Raw genomic sequence first — 18,200 nt, forward strand, 5'->3', positions numbered from 1 at the left:
CAAATCCTACCCAGGTGATCTCAGAATTGTGCCCAAGTTGCCATTTTTACTTTTCTCATTGGAGATGATATTCCTAATGATTTGACCTTCCAGATAAATATAGGGAGCTTGTCATCCAGCTTCTTTCCATGGACAACTTTTGTTTTAGTTAGTAGATGTTGATCAACCTGGGGGCCCTATCTCTGCTTCCCAAACCTGCCCCCCCCCACTGTCTCCTGGGACTCCCAGACTTGTGCCAACCTCTACCCCATGCCAGGCAGCAGCCTGGAGGATGGGCCCCGGGGCAGACACACACTTTGGGGGGTGTTTCTGAACTCCTCCTCACCCACCTCTGACTCAATTCCACCATTTAAATTTAAATCCAAGCTTCTTTTAAGTGCTAGGAACTGTCCTAGGTACTGGGATATACAGACCAAAGAAAGGGGAAAGAGTAATCCCTGCCCTCAGAGAGCTCCCTTTCTCCTAAGGAGACCCCTGTGCACAAAACTAAGTAAAGGTCAAATGTTTTCAAGACAGAAGGAGCTCTTTGTAATGGCAGAAACTGGAAACTGAATGGGTGCCTCTCATTTGGAGAATGGCTGCATAAATTGTGGTATATGAATATTATGGAATATTATTGTTCTGTAAGAAATGACCAGCAGGATGATTTCAGAAAGGCCTGGAGAGACTTACAGGAACTGATGCTGAGTGAAATGAGCAGGGCCAGGAGATCATTCTATACTTCAACAACAATACTATATGATGACCAATTCTGATGGACGTGGCTCTTCAGCAATAAGATGAACCAAATCAGTTCCAATAGAGCAATAATGAACTGAATCAGCTATACCGGGGAAAGAACTCTGGGAGATGACTAAGAACCATTACATAGACTTCCTAATCCCTCTATTTTTGGCCGCCTGCATTTTTGATTTCTTTCTCAAGTTAATTGTACATATTTCAAAGTCGGACCCTTTTTGTAACTGTTTGGACATGTATCCATGTATTGTATTCAACTTATACTTTAATATATTTAACATGTATTGGTCAACCTGCCATCTGGGGGAAGGAGGGAAAAAGTTGGAACAAAAGGATTTGCAATTGTCAGTGCTGAAAAATTACCCATGCATATATTTGTAAATAAAAAGTTATTAAAAAAAGAAAAGAAAGACAGAAGGAGCATTGATGGCTCAGGGCCTTGAGAGAAGGCATTAGTTTCTAAGGAGAAAGCTCCTGAGCTGGGATTTCAAGGATGCTGGAGATTCCAAGAGGCAGAGGAGGAGAACAAGGGCATCTGAGAACAAGGGGTAGCTTCGGTGAAAACACAGGCAGGAGATGGCAAGAGATGGAACATCAAACAGGAGAAACAGTAAGTCTGCCAGCTGGACTGGAGGGAAGAGTATCTAAGTAATAGGTGGATCAACAAAAATGAAGCACAAAGGTGTTGGGTGACTTGCCTAGAGTCCCAGAGCTCTTAAATGTCAGAGATCCAGGTCTTCCTGAATCCAAGTCCAGACTTTTAGCCACCACCACCTTAACCACCACCTTAAATTGCCTTTCTAAATCGCTTTTCCACATCTCTTCATCCATTCATTCATCCACCCATCCATCCAGTCATTCATTCATCCACCCATCCATCCATTCATTCATCCACCCATCCATCCAGTCATTCATTCATCTGCCCATCCATGTCTCTATCCATCTATCCACCCACCCATCCACTTCTCTGTCCATCTATCCATCCATTCATTCATCTACCCATCTATTCATCTAGCCATCCTTCCATCCATCTATCTATCCATACAAAGAAACAAAAGCAAAATGATCCCTGCCTTCAGGGAACTTACACCCTACGGTAGACACTCTCTTTAATGTCAGGATCTTACAGGCTGCCAGGTCTCAAGTCCCAGCAGGGAGTTAAAGACCCTTCATCTCCTTCATAAAATTTGAAGGGAGCTTCTCCCCAGTGATCATTAAGGAGTCCCAAGAGTCCTTTTCCTTCCCTTGCCTCACCCCTGCGCTAAAGCCTATTTCCAGTCCAGCTCAATGAAGACATCTCCCATGGGGGCATTCCCACGAGGCCCAGTGACCTAGGGGTTTCCTCAGATTCGGGCCTCGGATGGTCTGGCCAAGAGTGAGCCCCCCCACTCACCCTTAGCTTCCCTTTGGCTTTCTTTCCCTGAAAGGGCCCCCATGGCTTCCTTCTGACAAGCCCAAGCTTTCCCAGCGAGTGTCCCCACTGCCAGGGATGCTCTGAGGTTTTCCGACAGCTCTGAAGGGGAGAGGCCAAGGGAAGGGATACAGCCCCTCACCCCCTGCTGCTTCCTGTGCCTCCTTTGTGTGGCTGAACCCCACACCACACACAAGCCCAAGCCAGCCCACGTTTCATCTCCATCCCCATCTGCTTTCTTTTCCCAGATAAAATCTATTTTAAGACAGAAGTATGTGCTCCGTTTCACCCACAATCAACTCCCCCAGAGCTTGGAAGAGATTTCCAGCTGTGGGTGGCTGCAGCTGCGGCCTCCCTGGGGCTCAGCAAAGGCAGTGGCCGCGCTCAGGGGTCCGCAGAAAGGTCTTGGGACTCGGGGAGGGGGCCGGGAGCCTCCGGCTCTCTAGAGTCACACAAGAAAGCTCACGGAATGGGACCCCTCCCCACACAACCAGCCAGAATCCGGGCTTCAGAAATGGGAAAGATGTTATCTTACCGGGCCGGGATTTGGGTTCAATCAGCCTCCGGGATCTCCTGCAGAGACATCCAGAACGCGGCCTTGGAGACTTGGAGTATGATGAGGAAGGAAAGTGTTGGACTGGCCAGGGCCTTCCAGGAATGGCTTGCTATTCCTCACTCCCCTGGGGAGGGAGGCTAATGCATAACCAAGGTCGGCTGACCAGCAGTCCCTGGGGGGCACGGTATGTGTCCGTGGCCCCCATCCTGGCATGACAGCACCCACCTATTACTCTGAGTCCTCGCCAGGGACCACTTGCCTCCACTGCTCCCCAGCGTGGAATGACCTGGTTTGTCAATCCAGGCCCAAATCCTGGTTCTGCCTCTGAGCTCCCTGAGAAAGCTAGGCCAGCCAGCCCTTTTCCTCCATGGGTCTCAGTTTCCTCAGCTGTAAAATACAGGACTAAATGGTCCGAGGTCTCATCCTGCTCTTCTTCCATGATCCTTTGAACTGCAGGCTGCTGTCCCCGGGCTCCCAGGGGCCGCTTCTCCGTGGCTCGGGGCGTTGGAACGTCCCGCCAGTGGCCCGATTTGTGTCTTTTATAAGACGGGCTTTTCTCTAATTTAGAAATCAGGGTTCCTTTCCTGCCCCAAACCTATCCAGGGCCTAAAGCAGCAGGGCACGGCTTTGATCTTTGTCCTTCCTCCCCCCTTCCCCTGAGAAAGAGGGGAGCACATGAGGAAGAGCCCCCTTCCAGCAGGGATGCAGGACAAAATCTTCAGCAGAGGCACCCGCAGGCTCTGGGCACGTACCCCCATTATCAGCACTCGCAGCTGCTCCTCCTGGGATTTGGGGCATGTCCCCTCCTGCTTTGAGTCAAACTTCCCCCTGAAACATGGAAAGAAGCCTCCTGGAGGGGGTCAGCCTCCACCCCGGGCTGCCGGACACCCTTGTCTCAGGATTCCCCCAGAGCTCACCTGGACCCTCGGAAGCAGCCGCAGCTGGGAGAGCTCTGGATTAGGAGCAGGAGGAGCTGCATTCAAATCTTCCCACTAACATTCACCAGCTGTCTTCTGTTAACTTCATCTACTTGCTGATCTGCACCCGAAGCCAATGGATTGTGTGGCCTCTGCCACCCCTCACAGCTCCACATCCCAGAAGCTGTGGCTCAGATCCCTTTAGGAGTCCGCAGGTTGGGAGACAAGCCCCTTCTCCAGCCCAGGGACCTCATAGAGCGTCCCAGGAGAAGAACAATATGTTGGAAGTCCCGCGGTTGGCCTTCCTCAGTCCTCTTCCCTGGGGGTGCCATTCCCTGCACTCCAGCATCTTCCAAGCCAGGAGAGTGGGCCACACTTCCCTCCGACAGTCATCTCGTGGGCCCTGAGAGTTCTCTCAATAAGGGCTCCTTTTGTAAATTGGCACAAACTTATGGAATTATGGGAACTCGGGGATCTTTGGGAAATCAATAGGACAAGTACAAAAAAGGGGGGAAAGGCCCACTTCTGTGGCTTTCCTTATTGCTCAGTCTGACTCTCCATGACCCCATGTGGGCTTTCTTGGCAGAGATACTGGCATGATTGACCATTTCCTCTCCAGTTCACTTTACACTTGAGGAAACTGAGGCAAACAGTATGAACTCTCTTGCCCAGGATCACCCAGCTAGGAAGTGTCTGAGGTCAGCACTATGTGCTGACCTTTTTGTGCCTTAAATCACCAACACAGCCTCCAGTCCCCTGGTCCCCCGGCCACATAAGACACTCTATCTTCCAACTCCTGGTTCCTTTTCCTCCCTACTTCCCAGCTTCCTCCTAAAATCTCACCTTCTCCACAAATCCTCTCCCAATCTCTCTTAATTCCAGCACCTCCCTCTGGTAGTTATTTTATACAGACATACAATGGATAAAACATATACACATATGTATAGACACTCGATACTCACATGTGTATGTGTGTCTACATGCATATATTACGTTGTAGTTGGCTCCTTGGTGAGCTTTTTGCGATCAGGGATGGTCTTTGTATCCCCAGGGCTTACTACAATGTCTGGAACACAGTAGGTACTTAATAAATGCTTATTGTCACAATGTAGCATTTTCACTCTTTTTATTATTGTTTGCTTGCATTTTATTTTGCTTCATTTTTTTCTGGTTTGATTTGGTTTTTCTTGTGCGGCAAGATAATTGTATAAATATGTCTGCATATATTGGGTTTAACATAAAAAATAAATGTTTATTGATTGACTAATGACAGCTATGGGATCCTATGGCCAGAGGGAGGGATTATTGGATCCTAAATATGGAACTCTAAGGGACCCCCGATCCCTCAAGTCCAAGCTTCTTGTTTTACAGATAAAGAGACCAATAAAATTAAAAATGTAAAAAAAAAAAAAAAAAAAAAAAAAAAAAAAAGCTTTGGATGAGAATTACTTAGGATAGGAAGTTGAGGATTGGCCAAGATCATAGATCCATTGATGAGAAGTCTGATGGACCCAACAAAAGGAAGGCTGTCAGGAAAAATGGAGGTTTCAAACCCACCACTTATGAACTAGGTTGGCTTTAGCAAGACCTTCCCCAGGTCTGTTTCCTCTTCCATCAATTGGGTAGATCGGCCCCTTGATCCACGAAAGAAGGAGACCGATTTTCACTTGCCATCGGCAATAAGGACTCCTGAATCTTCTCCACAATCCTCAGTGAGCTCCTGGGAACCCGCCGTCGGCCAACCAGAGGAGAGCTGCGATGGCGATGGCATTGCAGGCAGCACGATGGCAGCGTGGGGCAGGGGGAGGGACATTTAGCCCCGAGCCCCCCGCCCAGGGAGACAAAGGCATGAAGTGACTCAAACCACAAACAACTTTTCCCTCTGAGCCAAAACTTCCATTCCCTTTATATCCTTCCCAAGACGCCGAGCTCAGCTTTATGGGGGTTTCAAGGAGAATGTGAATCTGATTCAAACTGATATTAAAAAAATATTGGCAGGTTTCACATGGCGCTAGTAAAAGTGGAAGGGAAAGAAAAATAACAAAGATTTGGAACAACTCATAGGCGGGGAGGGAAGATTCGTGGAAAAGGGAAGGGCCTTTTCAAAGAGACAACGGACCGGTCCCATTCTCCTGTCCCGGGATCACGTGGGACAAGAGAGCAGACAAAGCCAGAGGGCCACGCTCCGGCCACACAGAGCACAGGTCCAGTTGTGTTCTCAGTGGAAATGTGCCGCTAATGCCCCTGGACCCGGGAAAAGTTAAGTGGCCGGAGCGAGACAATCAATGCCCCCGAAAGGGTCCGGCGGGACCTCCGGAAGAGCAGTGATGGCGGGACAGAGGAGGCCGTGTGGAAGAAGGCAGAGTTCTCTGCCCACACCCACTGAGAGGAGAGCACGAAGTCCACCGGCCAGGCAGGGGGAGACTGTGACAAATGTGGCCTCTCGTCTATCCCCAAACAATTGGGAGAAGTGGGCTAAGAACACTGGGCTCCCATCCATCATGTCAACACCATTCTTCTGTTGGACATTCCTGGCGTCGATCTGGCGTTTCTCGACTTTGAGTCACACACACATGACTGTTTGTTCCACCCTCCCGAGACCCCACCAAGATTCACAACAGACCACCAGGGGAGGCTCTGCCACCCCTGCAAGCGCCAAGCCTCTGCCCCACCGAGGCCTTTCCCTCACTTCCTCTCCCAAAATGGAGCAGCAAGTGGATCCCGTGGCCTGGTGGGACGCAGATGTTTCTCCGACTGGGGGGAGAAGCCAAGGAACACCCTTGCAGACACTGCGTGCAGTTTCTGCCAAGATTTGTGCTTTTGTCTGGAGCTGGTGGGCCTCCCGGTGGAGGCCTGAAGACCCAGCCACCTCCGAGCCCCTCCTTGGGCGCCTCCTCTTCGGCCAGTCTCCCCCATGGCTCCAAGTGTGGATACGTCATGGCCCCGGGGCCACGGAATGAGCCGTCTCCATATCAGTTCTCCAAGCCCTCGGGGTCTCGAACCTGCCTCCGCTCCAAAAGCTTGGGGCTAGAGGGGGACTGGCCCCCTGGGCCCATCACCCAGACCTCATCGTCCCGAGAAGTCACCCAGGCCTTTTTGTGACTCCCCAAATCGAGACAGGTTTGTTCAATAATTCCAAAAGGTGCCCAAATCCAGAGCTGGAACCGAGCTCCTTGTAGAGGAGAAGATGGAGCCTTTACCCAAGATCACAGGGACGATAAGGCTTAGAGCAGGGTTCGAACCCAGAGCCTCTGACTGGAGACCAAGGCTCTGCCCATGGGTCCCTTCTGCACCCGCCATCTTATGGAAGGTTTCCTTGCAGACAAGCAAAAGGGCCTTTAGTGGGGCTGGTGGCGGCTACTGTGAGACCCCCTATGAGAATTCGGACTCGCGTGAAGGAAGAACGTGGGAAGGACGCGACGTGCAAACTGTGGATTTCTGTTGTCAAGAAAGTTCCCCCTGCTAGAATCCCCGCGTCCGCTTCAGCTCGGAGTCTGGGCTGTTCCCCACCCGCTGACCTTTCCACACTTCCCGGTAACTCCCTCCTACTTCTCTGTCTCCTGTACGGTGGCCGCCCTGGGGCCTGGGCGCTCTCTGGCCAGTCCAGTTACACGTAAACGTCTACAATCTCCCTAGAGAGGACGGAAGGCCCTTGAGTGCAGGGGCTGCCTGGCACAGGTCCTGGAACTCAGTGCTCGCACTCACTGGGTGCTGATGAATTGATTACAAGTACACAAAATGTGAATTCTGTCTCTCTCCTGCTCTACAAACCCCAATGGCTCCCTATTACATGGGACCAAACAGAACATCCTCTGTGGCTTTGGAAGCTCTCCATGCCCTGGCCTCTCCTTATGCTTCCCATGTTCCACCCCCTATTAACACCAGCCTAATTCTGCTCCTCGACGCCAAGGCCTTCAGAGACTGACTAAACCCTCCCCCTCATTTTATGGCTGAAGGAACTGAGAGAGAGAGAGAGAGAGAGAGAGAGAGAGAGAGAGAGAGAGAGAGCAGCGACCCAATCCCGAACTTTCCTGTGCCTCAGTTTCGTTTTATGTAAAATGGCAAGAATAATAGCCCCCGTCTCCAGGGCCCCGGGGCTGCTCCCCTCCCCCTGACTCCGGCTCTCCTTCCTGCAGAGGCTGTGGAGGAGGCTGGGGGGGAGAGGGGCAGCCATGGGAGAACCAGGGTTTGGGTTCAGGTCCCACCCCCACGCTCCCCGGGGGATTTGGGACAAGCATCTCCTCCTCTCTGGGGCTCAGCTTCTCCTTGTTCTGATGGGAGGGGAAAGGTCAGACTCAACGACCCTCCAGTGGCTTCTCTGTGGAAGGCCCGATGACCGCTGGGACAATGTCCTGTTCTTCGGGGACAGCAGGGCGGCTGTGCTTCCCAGACAGGGCCAGCAGGTGGCGCAGGGAGCGCGCGGCTGGGAGATCCCGACTGAGGCGAAGAGCTGGCCAGCCTTCCTCCCGTCCTAAAGGCCAACGCCACTGTGACCTGCGGAGAAGGCCCCCTCTCCCGATGGGGTGGGGGTCCCCCGGCTGAGACAAAGCCCGATGGGGTGGGGGTCCCCCGGCTGAGATGAAGCACAGTGGGGGGTGCCCTGGCTGAAGCGAACATGAGCTCTTAGAGCGAAGCGCACCTGAAAATACCCAAGCCTGTGGTCAGAGAACACACCAATGGCAGCGTTTTGATCCATTTTCCTCCCAAGAGTCCCCTGTTTTTCCCAGAGCACAGGGGGAAGTCACCCACTGATCTTGTCCCCATTCACGGCAGCCAGGAGCCTCCGGGACTGATTTGCCTGTTGAATTGGTGAGGAAACGTGAATCTCCCAGTATTCCTGAGGAGCTCGCTCCTCCCCCTCCTGAAGTGGGGTCAGGAGAGCTGGGGGCAGACCCCGCACGCCGACGGGCTTTTCTCGTTGGGCACGGCGGGCCCCGGATTTCCCTCGGCAGGGGGGAGCGCCAGGCTTGCCCGAGGCTGCCGGGGGGGTGGGTGCTCTCCACCACAGTGAGCTCCGGACAGAGCCGCGCTCCCCGGGTCTTAGAGGTAAGACACCTCATTCCTCCCGGTCTGGGTGGCAGTAGCCAAGTCATTAGCCTGAGGGTCACAGGTAGTCCATCGGGATGGATCCCATCAGAGCCCCTCAAGCCTCCCTCCATCCCCCCCCCCTCCGGGGCGGATCATGCCTTGTCCCAATGTTCCCAAGCCCCAAGAACTGAGCGTAATGGAATCAGCCCCTCCCCCTCCCCCCCAGCCACCTTTTTGACTGTGCCTGTGTCAGACCTTCAGTCAAGTGCACCAAGATTAAGAAACCCCCAGAGTGCCCGGGGCCAGCTGGCGCCACCCCTCCAGCGACCGGAGCCATATCCCAGGAGCTCAGTGAGGACCCATTCAGTTGTTTCTCCATCCCCCGGCATTGAGAGCGGGCAAAGGAACCTAAGCAATAGGGCAGCATCCCAAACGCTGTGCCACGTACGCCTGGGGGGGTGAGAGCGCGCCCGCTGTGGGACTTGGCTCTCCAGAACTTGTAGCTGCTGCAGGGTGCTCAGGGGCAGAGACCCCGGCCTGGGCTTGGCTTGAGTCTGAGCCCTCTTCTGGCTGACTGGCTGCCAGACGCACCAACCGTGCCAACCGCGCCAACCACACCTCCGGTTATGGGCCAGTTGGCTTCTGGGCTAGTGGGGAGTGTTCTCCACATCGGCACCAGCCTGCGCACTTGGCACTGCCAGGTTTCCTGCACCAGACTTTGGAGAGCCTGCCCAGGGCAGCACCCTCGGGGGCCCAGAGTAGGACAGGAGAGAGAAGAATCCAGTTCTTATGTCTCCCTATTCAGGGTGGCCCAGGCAGAAGGGATGGCCACATGTGCAAAGCCGAGGTATACGTGTGTGTGCAAAGGCAGAGGCATTCATGTACAACACTATGTCAAGGCTTAGACTCCTAGTTCCCAGGTGGCAGCGAGGCCCAGCAAGGGCACTCGGACAGGACAGCCCCCCCCCCCCAGGACCAGTGGACAGGGGGCCAGATGTGGCACCAGAGAAGCTCATTTGAAAGCTCTACGCTGTGTATGTGATGTCAGGCAAGATCCTGCCCTTCCTCCTATCTCCACCTAAGAGATGAAAGCATTGGTTGGGTGTGTTCCATGTATACAGGCTGTGACCTTCCTACATGGGAAGGCAGAGAACCCAAGTTCCAATCCCAGCTCTCCTCCTTGCTATCTGTGGGAACTAGGGCAAGCCCCTTACCTCCTGGGCCTCAGTTTCCCCATCTGTGAAATGGGTCTCAGTTTTCCCATCTGTAAAATGAGAGCCTTGGACTCCAGGTCCCTGAGGCCTCTTCCAGCTGAAAATCCTGACCTGGAGGCAGGAACTCAGCCTTCCTTCACCTTTAGAGCAGGAGACGGGAAGCTGGGGATTGAAGCTGCCAATGTCTCCTCCCTCCTGCCTCTTCAGGCTCAAAGCTCAAACCTTGCCAGTGTTAAAAGTCCCAGGAAAGAGTATGATGGAGTGACCCTGAGCCCGGCCACCCTTCCTCTGGCCCAGCAGCCTCGGGCTGCCGGGCTAGCCTAGGAGGCCACCAGACAGCTGCGCTTTAAATGCTGAGCTGTCCCAATCTGCAATTGGCCTGCCATGGACTTCCACGTGGAGTTTTCAAAGAAAAAACCCCATTCCGATCGCTTTAGGTCGGAGCGTCCCCGAGGAGCCTGCGTGTGACTGCTTATTGCTGGGCTGGAGTCTAGCAAGTTCCGTCCTTTCTGGCTGAGTCAGGCGGCAGGAGCGGCCCAGGCTCTGGGGGGCTCATGGCTAACTTTCCCTCCTTACGTGGCGGGACCGTTGCCCTCACAAAGCCCAGCCCTGGGAAGGGCCCGGCCTCGGGCTTGCCAAGGTCGGCTTGGCTCGGCTCAACGGGCAGGCCGCCTCTCAGCGGGCCTCTCGGCTTCCTGGCCTGCCCTCCCGAAGGGGGCTCCGTGAGCCAAGGGTGGGGCTCTGCCAGCCATCCTGGGGGCAGACACGGGACGGGCAAGGTGGGGCGGCTCTGTGGCTCTCTCCCTTCTTAGCCTCCTGGATCTGCAAGCGGAGCTGAGGGCCTAAGGGCGCGATCAGACTTAGCAAATCCCATCAGAAAATAGTTGGAAACTCAGCCCGGTAGAAAGAGACTGCCCGGGGTCACGGAACCAGAAAACCCCAAATTTTAAATTCTTTTCTTTTCTTTTCAATAATTCACATTTTAAAATGTTTATTTTTATTGATTCTTTCTGTTTTGACACAAGGCTATATTTAAATATACTTGTATAAATATAAAATTTTCTTTTAATAGCTCCCACTTATAAAATATTATTTATAATATAATTTTATACTATAATATAATTATTATAAAAATAGGTATTTTATTTTATTGATACCTTCTGTTTTAACATCCAAATACAAATATAGACATAAATTATATGTATATAACAAATGTATATTTATGTTACATGCCTATATATGATATACGCACATATGTGCAATACACACATTCAGGCTGTCCCCAAACTCTTGGTACAGTTTTAAGCACTAATAGATAAATGACTGAAAAGTTAGTGCCCTGAGGCATTGATGTTGGAGTGGCTGTAAAACTCACATCCTGGGGAACCCAAATATATACTCTCCTGATCCCTTCAGATACCGAGACCAAGCCCCAAGGTCCAGTTTTTGTGGCACAGGAACCTCAGAGAGATGAGGGCCCAAGCCAGTTTTTTCGTGGCATCATCTCTCTAAAAAGTGAGAGTGAAGGACTCAAGCAACTAGCAGAGTGACCCCAGGGAAAGTGATGAAAATGAATAGCCAGAGAGAGCAACCTTGGTGCACTAGTAGTGCTCTTGCACTGCCAGAAGAAAGCAAAGCAGACGCCTTCCTGGAAGCATGGACTCCCTGGGGGGAAATGTGCAACAAGTGTCCCAGGATATATTCTGAGCTGCCACCTGCATCCTAGGAGGGAGCACTTGATGAGATCTGTGAGGTCCGATGTTCTCCAAAATTCTGGTAAATAAGATCCAAAGTACATCCTGACCAATGTTTATTCCAAGGAGGTCATGGTAGCACTTCCTGTGACAGATGGGGAGGTGACAGAATGAGCTGGGCTGTAAGAAATGCCATGAAAAATTCAGAGCAATCAGAAACACTTAGTGAAGTGAGAAGAAGCAGGGAAACAACACACAGAGGCTGCTACAATGTAACTCAAAGAGCAACAGGGGAACAGCACACAGAGGCTGCTACAATGTAACTCAGAGAACAAGGGGACCAGCACACAGAGGCTGCTACAATGTAACTCAAAGAGCAACAGGGGAACAGCACACAGAGGCTGCCACAATGTAACTCAGAGAACAAGGGGAACGGCACACAGAGGCTGCCACAATGTAACTCAGAGAACAAGGGGAACAGCTCACAGAGGCTGCTACAATGTAACTCAGAGAACAAGGGGAACAGCACACAGAGGCTGCTACAATGTAACTCAAAGAACAACAGGGGACCAGCACACAGAGGCTGCTACAATGTAACTCAGAGAACAAGGGGAACAGTACACAGAGGCTGCTACAATGTAACTCAAAGAGCAACGGGGTAACAGCACACAGAGGCTGCCACAATGTAACTCAGAGAACAAGGGGAACAGCACACAGAGGCTGCCACAATGTAACTCAGAGAACAAGGGGAACAGCACACAGAGGCTGCCACAATGTAACTCAGAGAACAAGGGGAACAGCACACAGAGGCTGCCACAATGTAACTCAGAGAACAAGGGGAACAGCACACAGAGGCTGCTACAATGTAACTCAGAGAGCAACAGGGGACCAGCACACAGAGGCTGCTACAATGTAACTCAGAGAGCAACAGGGGACCAGCACACAGAGGCTGCTACAATGTAACTCAGAGAACAAGGGGAACAGCACACAGAGGCTGCCACAATGTAACTCAGAGAGCAACAGGGGACCAGCACACAGAGGCTGCTACAATGTAACTCAGAGAGCAAGGGGGGAATAGCACACAGAGGCTGCTACAATGTAACTCAAAGAACAACGGGGACAGCACACAGAGGCTGCTACAATGTAACTCAAAGAACAACAGGGGACCAGCACACAGAGGCTGCTACAATGTAACTCAAAGAACAACAGGGGAACAGCACACAGAGGCTGCCACGATGTAACTCAAAAGAGAAACAAAATAACCCAGTGATTGTAGTGACCTTGAGAAGGGCTGGGAAAAAATGCACCTCCCTCCTTTCCTTGCAGAGGTGAGAGCTATGGGTGTAGAATACTGCATTTACTGATATCTATACCTCTGCCCAAAATATCTATGTATGAACACATGTTTTACATAAACACATGTGTGTACATAGTCTTAGCATCTTCTCCTCCAAGCTAATTGGCTCTTATTAGTTTGGGATGCATTTTGTGTGTTCTTACATATGTATGTGTTGTCTGCTCACAGTATCCATGCTGCTAAGGGACTGGAGTGATTTCCCTGACACTTCACAAAGGGCTCGGCACACAGTAGGCACTTCAGACGGTTCATAGATTCATCGATTTCTACTGCCACAGTAGATAAGTTGGTCATGCCAAAGTACTTCTTTCTTTCTTCTCAGACCTTCAGGGGGTGTGTGAGTGTTAGTGTGTGTAAATGTGAGTGTGTGATGTGAAATTCCATACCCGCGCTGATCTACCTTCAGGACACGTCCAGATAATCACATAAAGCCTCAGGTCAAAATTGCCTCTGCTTTTGAGTCCCTTCACTGTGTCCCTGCAGTCCCCCACCAGCACAAGGGCTCTTTCTGCAGGATGCGGCGTTCAGGTCCCTTTCGCTTCTGAGCTAGTCATCTCTAGCAACCATTTGGTTTCTAAACAATCCATAAACAGTCTTGATCCTTGCTGTCCTTAATGGATTACTGCAGAGTCCAGCCAACCTTTCTCTCCCTGGCTGCTTCTTCCAAAAAACCTCATGCTGCCCCTACTCCAAAAGGTGACATCATGCCTTCCCTTTCCTGGCACTGGACTGAGAGCTCCAAATCTCTGAATCTCACCCAACGACTTCTCCATTAAGAATGGCCCCAAGATGTCTCCCTTTAAATCTCTCTCTTGTTACAGACGGTGCCTTTGATAGTCCCTGAGCTCATCCCCTCCAAGTCTCCACTGCAACCTTCTTTTCATTTCCTGGTTTCCTTCTCTCTTCCTGAAACTTTAGATAACTCCCCAGATATCCCACTGGAGAACTTGTTTTCTGGATCTGGTCTTTCTTCTTCTTTCCTTTTCTCCTTTCCCTTCTTAGAGAGCAGCATGATGTAGTAGAATGCTGAGCTTGAGTCAGAGGATCTGCCTTTAGAATCCTGCCCTATATATGAATGTTATGGAATATTATTGTTCTGTAAGAAATGACCGGCAGGATGAATACAGAGAGGCTTGAAGAGACTTACATGAACTGATGCTGAGTGAAATGAGCAGAACCAGGAGATCATTACATGCTTCAACAATGATACTCTATGAGGATGTATTCCAATGGAAGTGAATTTCTTCGACAAAAAGAAGATCTAACTCAGTTTCAATTAATCAAGGATGGACAGAAGCAGCTACACCCAAAGAAAAAAAAAACACTGGGAAATGAATGTAAACTGTTTGGATTTTTGTTTTTCTTCCTGAGTTATTTTTTACCTTCTGAATCCAATTCTTCCTCTGCAACAAGAGAACTGTTCGGTTCTGCACACATATGTTGTATCTAGGATACACTGTGACATATTTAACTTGTATAGGACTCTTGCCATCTGGGGGAGGGGGTGAAGGGAGGGAGGGAAAATGTTGGAACAGAAGTGAGTGCAAGGGATAATGTTGTAAAAAAAATTACCCAGGCATGGGTTCTGTCAATAAAAAGTTATAATAAAAAAAGAAAAAAAAGAATCCTGCCCTAGCCTCTCTCTAGATGTATGACTGTGGGAAAGTCAAAGTATCATCTTGAATCTCAGTTTCTTTATCTTGGAGCTACCAGAACCATTGGGAAGAACAGGGGGCAATCAATAGTATACTTTCCGTGCCTGGCAAGAACCCAAGATCAATGCACTCTTAGTTTCAGCCACAAGTTGGTAAGACGACCATTTGGGAAAGAGAGTGAAGGAAACATTTTATTTATCCCTCTTCCTTTTAGCTAGAAATAGCCATATTTGATACAGTAGAGAAGAAAAGTCACGGCCTCCCAAAGGGAGGGAGAGTACTGTGCTTTACAGAGAAAGGCACAGCTACCTGGGCAGGGTCTGCAGGGAAGCCCTGTCCTCAAGTAAGATGTCCCAGCATGCAGTCAGATAGGTCTGCTTCAGAGTTAAAACGATGGGTTGGAGCAAGACCTACTATGCTTCACTTGAACTCAGCGGTGCTCGTTATTGTGTTAATCTAAGAACATGTAAATGCAAAGTCACTTTTGGTTTATCAGGGATTGTTGCTCTGTGGTCCATGTTAAGCATTAAGTCAGTAATATTATCATCTATTTGTTTTGTTGTCATTTGCCGTATTTCACTTGTTTAGAGAAGTGTTTTATTATTCATTGTGGTGCAATACAACACCATTTGATGTTTACTAAATACTAAATTTACTAAATTACAATATTACACATTTGATGCTTAACAGCATCGATTGATTCACTGAATGTTGTAGTTTGCGTGACCCCAGCCATTGGTGATGGTGTGATGGGAGGGGGTGGTGGGGAGAGGTTAAAAACTAATGGAAAGGCATTAAGTATGTGTCCCCAACTTTAAAATACTCCATAGATGGCGCTCCATGGGAGCACCATGAAACAGGGGATGAGTGACTGAAATGAAGTTGCTCTGACTCAGTAAAAAATACTAAGTACAAAGGACTCCTAGTTGAGAAAAGCCAGTGAATGTTAGAGTCAGTTCTTGAGAGGTCATTTGTTACTGATTGTGCCTCTGGGCTTGTCCTATGGAAGACCCATGGCAACTTTAATTAGCCTAGAGCTGCACTATGGCCATAGACGGACAACAGAAAAGGATGATGTTGGGCGGTTAGAGCATAATTATGGAACATCAGTGGAGCTTTGAGGAGCTCCAGGACCAAGAACAGGTGTTCTTGTACCAGGTCAAGATTCAGGAATTTGCATCCTGAACTTAAAGAGAAACTGAGGAAGAGTCATAAAGTTCAGAGCAAAGATGAAACTCAAATTGGTGTTCCTAATCTCACACCTAGAGCCATTCGATAAACTTACGCTTATCTTAAAAACACTTTATTTTTGCAATATGAATGAAACTATCCCCAACTTGATATTATAGAAGCTAGCTGGAGCAGTAAGGCATTCAGGGAGAACCAGAGGCTTCTCCTTTGCACACAGCAATTAACAAGTCTTTCCACTTACTCATTCTTCACCCATCTAGGTATGAGTATCACATGTTCAGACATGATCAGGGGACTCGTAGCAGTACATATTATAATACACCATCGGTAAATGTGTCTGTGAAAAATGAAACTCCCCTTTCCTGATTGGCTGGTACTCGTTTCCTGTGTTTTGGGAGATTGGGGCAACTCAGTTGACCTCCGATTTCTAATCTAAAACCAAAGGACTTTGATCTCTAGGGCTCCTTCTGGTTCTGAAGTTCTGTGCCCTCATGTTATAAAAATGAAATGTCTATAGGGCTCCTGGATGCCTCAATGATAATTCAAGCTAAAGGCTTCAGAGGCATTCTTAATTTGCCCAGCCAGGGCCTCCCCTTTTAATTTTCCCCAAAGGGCAGGAGGTGCAAGTGGCCTCTGACGCCAACCATTGCTTGCCTTTCTTAAAAGTGATATTCAAATGCCCATGGCGGTGTCCTTCTCACACCTCAGTCATCCAGAGAGAAGCTCAGTCTTACCTCAAATGGACGTCATCCAAGTCGGGCCCTTTGGTGAGACTCCGTATTGGTGAGACAGATGGAGATGGGGCAAGACCAGGGTCCTCTGCAACCAGAGAGAAGTGATGATCTCCAAATAACTGGCCTGAGCTGTAAATAACAGTGAAAAGTCTTTCCCAGGAACTGAAATGCTGGGCTCAGCAGACAAGCTTTGAACTTCTGATTCCTATGTCCATGTACTGCCCGGGACTACCTGTGGGAAAAGCTTTCCCAGATTCAAGGTACTGTGCACATCCACCCTAAACTATAAGTCAAGGGTTCCCACCAACAACTTTGCTTTTGCTAGTCATTGGGGGAGATGATTCATTCAAAATAAAGGCATTGAATGAAATAGCATTGAAAGAAAAGTAGCAAGTGCAAACCACTTCTCCCACAAACCCACAAGACATCCTTGCCCACGAATATATCGTGTCTGTTGCTTAGGATGGAAGGACATACATATAAGAAATGGCGTGTGCAGAGAACATGGGTACCATGGTGTGTTCTGGTGAGCTCATCATGCTGCTCTCTGCTGGGCCTGGTCGCCACTGGGGACGGCTCTGCCCTGAGTCAGTCCTATCACTAATGCTCCCAGACTATCCCTCTAGGGACCAGCTTGGCTGGTCCTTGACCTTTCCCCTTCCCTCGGCCGCTCCTGTTGCTGTCCCCTCCAAGTCTTTCAATAGAGTCCTCAGCTAAGGGACCACCTTCCCCCTGTAATGGGAATGGGCTGGATTTCTTTTGGATGAGGAACTGGCCCTTTTAGTGAGACAGGCTGCCTGGTCCTTTCTCAGGACACACGGTGACATGTGTGAGGGCTGTTTGAGGGGAGATTAGAGCCCCCAGTTCAGCACACTTTCAATTGTGGTCACTGCCTTCAGAATTGGAACGTCGCCCCCGCTCACAAACTCATACGTTCGTCCCTTGCCGTGTGTGGACCCCGACTTGATGGATTTTCACTAGAGAGGATGAGAATTGCTTGGGGCTCACTTTCCAGATGCTTGTTTGTTGTTGTCATCAGTATGGGTCAATTCCTCTCTGGATGGTAAGTCTAAGAGGCCGTGCGTAGGTGAGAGCCCCCCTGCTGATGGGTGCACCCCTGCCTGGGAGGGTTTAGGAGCCTCTGCTGTGTCACCAGGAGGTTCTTTCCCACCACCACGTTTTCCTCACCTTCGTGCTTCTTCGCCCTGACCCAGCTTGGTAACCGGTCATTTCAGCAGGGGAACAAGTAGCCCTGCTAATGTGGGGAACCAGCTGGGTCCCTTGAGAATGGAAGCTCCCTAAAGGCAAGCCCTGGCTAGGAGGTGGGTTTTTGCATCTCCACCGTGGACGGCAGAGCGTTGGGCTGGGAAAGGTTCACTTGGAAGACTGGCCACTCAAATCAACTTGGCAGTTTGCAAAATAAAGCGAGAAGCAACGAGGCAATCGCTTGGCCTGGGCGGCCGATCAGCTTCTGGTGTCCTAGGGATGGCAGGACTGCAGTTCTGCATTTCCTGGACAAAGCGCTCCAGCCTTGCTCCACCTCGGCCCTCCTTTGCCCGTGAGAAATTTGCTCTGCTTCCCTCTCCCTCTGACCTCTACACTTACACACTAGCTTCTTCTTTTGTTTAAAGCAACTGAAATATCAACAATTTATATATAGGTGTGTGTGTCTATATAAACACACACATATGATATTGGAATATTT

The sequence above is a fragment of the Sarcophilus harrisii genome, chromosome 4 (assembly GCF_902635505.1).
Source record: "Sarcophilus harrisii chromosome 4, mSarHar1.11, whole genome shotgun sequence".
In the NCBI taxonomy this organism is placed as follows: domain Eukaryota; kingdom Metazoa; phylum Chordata; class Mammalia; order Dasyuromorphia; family Dasyuridae; genus Sarcophilus; species Sarcophilus harrisii.